Here is a 5,805-nt window from a genome sequence, read left to right on the forward strand (position 1 = left end):
TGATCCAAGCAATTCCATTCCTAGGTATCTACCCAAGATAAGTGAAAACCTATCTCCACACAAAGATGTGAATGCAAATGCCTATGGCAGCATTATTCATAATAGCCAACAAGTCCATCAACTAGTAAACTGACAAATAAAATAGTGTATCCATACAAAGAAATATTATTCGGCAACAAAAAGTAATGAAGTAGAGATACATGCTACAACAAAGATGAACCTTGAAAACATTATGCTAAGTGAAAGAAACCAGAAACAAAAGACCACATGTTTTATGACAATTTGTATTAAATGCCCAGAAAAGGCAAATCTATAGACAGAAAGTAGAGTAGTGACTGCCTAGGGCTGGGAGTAGGATTAGTAATTTACTGCAGATTGACATAAAGTATCTTTTGAGGGGGTGGTGATGAAAATTTCAGAATTGGGGGTGGCCTGATGAGTGTGGAGACTGGGGTAGGGGATGGGGAGACCAGCAGCATGGTGGCTGGGAATGAACCTCCCAACCTTCCTCTTCCCGGCTGTTGCTGGAGTTGCTGGGACCCTTTAATCTGCATGTTTTAACTGTAAGCCCGCTGCCTACCCTTCAGTCCTCTGGTCTACCTGTCCTGCTTCCTCTCACTGCCACTGCCAGTCTGAGGGTCAGGCTGCCAGATAACTCCCACTCCCAGCCCAACCCATCCACAAGTCTGCAGACCAGGACCTTGGAGGACCTGAAGCTGGAGTTCCCCTCGCTCCCACAGTGCAAAGAAGACACCAAGATTCCAAATATGAGTGATGTTATATGGTATTTTTCTTTCTCTTTCTGGCTTGCTTCACTTAGAATAACAATCTCCAGGTCCATGCATGTTGCTGCAAATGGCATTATTTTATTCTTTTTTATGGCTAAATAGTATTCCATTGTATGACTGTACCACAACTTCTTCAGCCAGTCCTCTGTTAATGAACATTTAGGTTGTTTCCATGTCTTGGCCATTGTATATAGTGCTGCTGTGAACATTGGGGTGCATGTATCTTTTCAAATAGTAGTTTTCACTGGCTATATGCCCAGGAGTGGGATTGTTGGATCATATGGAGTGGACCTACCCTATGAGAGGAGAGGTGTAGGAAATTTTACCTGGACTGTTTTTAGGTCTTCAGCTATGAAAAGCAAGCTACCTATATTACAGAAACATGGCATAACTCATATAATACATATAAGACAAAATATTGAAGCAAAATTTTTAAACCCAACTTTCAACAATTATTTAGATATTTAGTCTTGGCTATTGCAGAAAATCCAATTGAAAATAAAATATGTTTTTCCCCCGAATGATGAATTTATTTTTTTTTTAATTTTGGGGGGAGTAATTTTATTTATTTATTTACTTATTTATTTATTTATTTATTTATTTATTTATTTATTTATTTATTTATTTTTAGTGGAGGTACCAGGGATTGAACCCAGGACCTCTGCCACTTGAGCTATACTCTCCCCACTGAGTGAAGAATTTATTGATGGGCTTTCCCAAAGTGGAGGAAAAGTTCTCATCCATGGGAATGCAGGGCTCTCCAGGAATGCTGCCTTTGTTTCCACATGCATTGTGGAAACATTTGGAATGAAGTACAGAGGTGCATTTGCCTACATTCAAGAAAGAAGATTTTGTATTAATCCTAATGCAGGATTTGTCCATCATCTTCAGGAATATGAATCCATTTACCTAGCAAAATTAACAATACAGGTGATGTTGCCATTTCAGACAGAAAGGTTGTTATCTACTCCTTCTGGCATCACAGGCAGTTTGAAGAGAACACATGAAGAAGAAAGGTGATTTTCGAAGCATGCGAGTGGTGACTGCGCAGAGTGGCTGAATCAAGAGCACCCTTATAGAGGATGCGAACTTCTATTTGAGGAGGAGGAAATACTAGAGACAGTAATAATGTAAAATGGTAAAAAACAAAACAAAACAAAACAAAAACAAAAAAAGCACGAGTAGTTTCTCTTCAGTTACATGTTGCTGCCAGGCGTGTTTCTCTGCAACTTGTTGAGCAACATTTTAAGATGTTGGACTTCAATAAATGGCACTGATGGTTTTACTCCCTTTTTTAAAAAATTCTTTACAGTTTTATTACAAACCAAGAATTTTGGACTTGCAAAGAGGTATTACTGCAATAATGCACTTTTCATACTTGACATTTATTTGTATGATCTAAATATACTACTTTAAACAAAATCCAAGTTAGGGGGGATTTGTTTATAAAATCTGGGTAATTTATAACAAAAGAATTTCCTAACGTTTGCTAAAAATTCATTTTGTGTCATATGTATTACATATAGAAAATAATTTTACAGTTCAGTTTTATGATGCAGGCACTTAAAGAAACATTAACAAATGCCGGAATCTGCCACATTTCTTTTTTAGTATAATTCAATAGCTTAATTACCCTTTTATTTTTTTAAACTTCTTGATCCCTGTTAATAGTTTTTAAATCATGACATTAGTCAACTATCCTTACTTTAATATGACCCAAGTATTGCTTCCTTTCCTATTACCTTCCTAATTTTATTCTATAGAAAAAAAAGTTTCATGAACAAAGGAATGTATTTTGCTTTATAATACCAGATGCTCAAAAACAAGGAGAGCTTTAAATTTTCAAGTGACTTTCCTTTAGCATTCTTAAAAGCCAAACGTGTTTGTTCTTTTCAGAGTTGTGTAGACTGCTTTTTCTTTGTCCAGAATGGTTCTAAACAGGATATAATAAACCAATGTGGCACTATTTTCTTCTAAACAAAGCCCAAAAAATAAAAGTGTCTTGCCTCGTTAGAAAAAAATCAAATTTTTTAAACTTTAAAAAAAGAAATTTCAGAATTGGATTGTGGTAATGGTTACACAACTCTGTAAATTTACCTTTAAAAATCATTGAATTGTACACACAAAATGATTGAATTTGATGGTACATAAACTATAACTCAATAAAACTCTAAACCACACACACACACACACACATACATATACATCCATCCAGTATCTCAGTGAAATCTCAGACTTCCAAGAATAAAGGAAGATACCTAAAACTTCCAGAGATTTAAAATTTTAAAAAGTTCATCCAAATGAACAAGAAAGAAATATTCATAAAGCATCTCCTTTTCCACATTTATGCAGTCTACATGGAATAGGACCTGCAAAATCCTGAATAAGAATAATTTAAAATACAGATTTCTGTTCATAGAGAAATCTTTATGTAAAGAATAATTTTTAAAGTTTTCAGATATACAGGTACCTATAACTTTTATCACCCATAAACTGTGAGAAACAATTATGAAAAGATATATTCTAGCAGAATGCAAAATAGATATAGGAGGAAGGAAAATAATACTAGAAGCTATGGAGAGAATAATTTTAACATGAAATAGGTACAGATTGTAAAATACATATGTGACTAAATACATAATATGTATACTAAATATACATATTAAGTATAATAATCTGGAAAAATACTAGGTCATAATTTTATGGGAAATGATAGAGGGGGCTGAGGTAGAGAATACTCTGCTGAGAATTTTCTTTTGTTTGGGAAGAAAATAGAAGTAGAGATCAATGTTAGGCATCAATAGAAAAAAAAGTTTAGCAATATGTTAAAATTTTAAGAATTACACCAGGAGATTAAAATTTAAGGATTATATTATTCTCCCATGACTTAAAATATTTGTCAGAGAACAAAATAAATAGAGTAAATTTAATCAGTATATAAATTGGTATAATGGTAAATAAACCAGTAGGCAAGGAAAAGAAAATGTAAAACCACCAAAATAGTGTGGGAATTAGAAGAACAAAATGAACTGGCAGGAATCAAGCCAGGCACATCTTCAATCATAGTACATGCCTGGGGTACATTCTCCCATTAAAACAATAAACATCTCAGACTGGATAAAGTAAAAAAGATCCAGTGATATTCTATTGACATGAGATGCAATTAAAAGAAAATAACATGTTTACATGCATACATTTGACAAAATTCAACTCCCTTTCATGAAAAAAGAGCCCAGCAAAATAGGAATAAAAGGAAACAACTTCAACCTAATAAAGGTCATATATGGAAAACCCATAGCTGACATCATACTCAATGGTGAAAGACTGAAAGCTTTTCCTGTAAGATTAGAAACAAAGCAAGGATATCCATTCTTACCACTTTTATTCAACATAGGACTAGAAGTTGTAGCCAGAGCAATCAAGCATGAAAAAGAAATAAGATGCATCCAAACTGGAAAGGAAAATTATCTCCATTCACAGATCTTATAAGTAGAGAACCCAAAGGAAGGGACACACACACACACAGTGTTAGAGTGAATAAATGATTCAGCAAAGTCATAGGAGATATATAGATATATAGATATATATATATAAAATCAGTAAACAAAAATCAGTTGTATTTCTATCTACTCACAGTAAACAAAAGAAAACATTTAATTGATTTATAGTAGCATCAAAAAGAGTAAAATTCTTAGGAATAATTTTGACCAAGGAGCTTAAAGATTTATATACTGAAAACTGCAAAATGTTACTGAAAGAAATTAAAGAAGACATAAGTAAATGAAAAGATATCCCATGTTCACTGATTGGAAGACCTAATATTGTTCAATGACAATCATATCCAAAATGATCTACAGAATCAGTGCAATCTCAGTCAAAATCCCAATGGTATTTTTTACAGAATTTTTTTTAAAGTCCTAAAATTTATATGGAATATCAAAGGACCCAAATAACCAAAACAATCTTGAAAAAGGACAAAGCTGGAGGTCTCACAGTTTCTGATTTCAAGCCAATTACAAAGCCACAGTAATCAAAACAGTACAGTTCTGGCCTAAAGACAGACATTTAGACCAATGGAATAGAATAGAGAGCCCAGAAATAAACTCCCTCATATATGATCAAATGATTTTTGACAAGGGTGCCAAGATCATTCACTGGAGATAGGATAGTCTTTTCAACAAAAGAAGCTGGATGTTCACATGTTAAAGAATGAAGCTGAATCTTTACCTAATGCCATGTAAAAAAAATTAAATGGATCAAAGACCCAAAGATAAGAGCTGAAACTATAAAACTCTTAGAAGAAAACATATGTGAAATCTTCATTACATTGGATTTGGCAATTATTTTTTGGATTAGATACCAAGAGCACAGATATTGGAACTCTCGTAGATTGCTGCTGGGAATGTTAAAATGGTGCAGCTGCTGTGGAGAACAGTTTGGCAATTCCTCAGAACTAAACATGGAATTACTATGACTCAACACTTCTGCTCCTAGTTACTCACCCCAAAGGAATTGAAAGCGGGGACTGGAACAGATATTTGTATCCCAGTGTTCATAGCATTATTCTCAGAAGCCAAAAGATGAAAACAACACAAGCTTGCAACAAATGAATGGATAAACAAAGTGTATTATATACAGACATGAAATATTATTCATACAAAGGAATGTAGTTCTGATACGTATTGCAATGTGGGTAAACCTTGAAAGTAAGCTGAAATCAGCTAGACACAAAAGCGCAAATACTGTATGATTCTACTATATGAGGTGTCCAGAATAAGCAAATTCATAGAGACTGAAGGTAGATTACCAGGGTCTGGGAAAAAGATGGGGATTTTTTGTTTAATGGATACAGAGTTTCTGTTTGGGAATAGATAGTGGCGAAGGTTGCACAGCACTGTGAATGTAATTAATGCAACTGAACTGTATACTTTAAAATAGTTTAAATGACTAATTTTATGTTAAGTATTTTACCCCAGTTTTTAAAGATTAATAATCACAACATTTCAAAAAACATTGA

The 5,805-nt window shown here is 33.8% G+C and overlaps 1 pseudogene; it reads left to right on the forward strand.

Moving 5' to 3' along the window:
- Positions 1 to 435: 435 nt before the first annotated feature.
- Positions 436 to 1,848, forward strand: LOC105092565 (serine/threonine/tyrosine-interacting protein-like; annotated as a pseudogene).
- The last annotated feature ends 3,957 nt before the right edge of the window (positions 1,849 to 5,805 follow it).

The sequence above is a fragment of the Camelus dromedarius genome, chromosome 8, assembly GCF_036321535.1.
Source record: "Camelus dromedarius isolate mCamDro1 chromosome 8, mCamDro1.pat, whole genome shotgun sequence".
In the NCBI taxonomy this organism is placed as follows: domain Eukaryota; kingdom Metazoa; phylum Chordata; class Mammalia; order Artiodactyla; family Camelidae; genus Camelus; species Camelus dromedarius.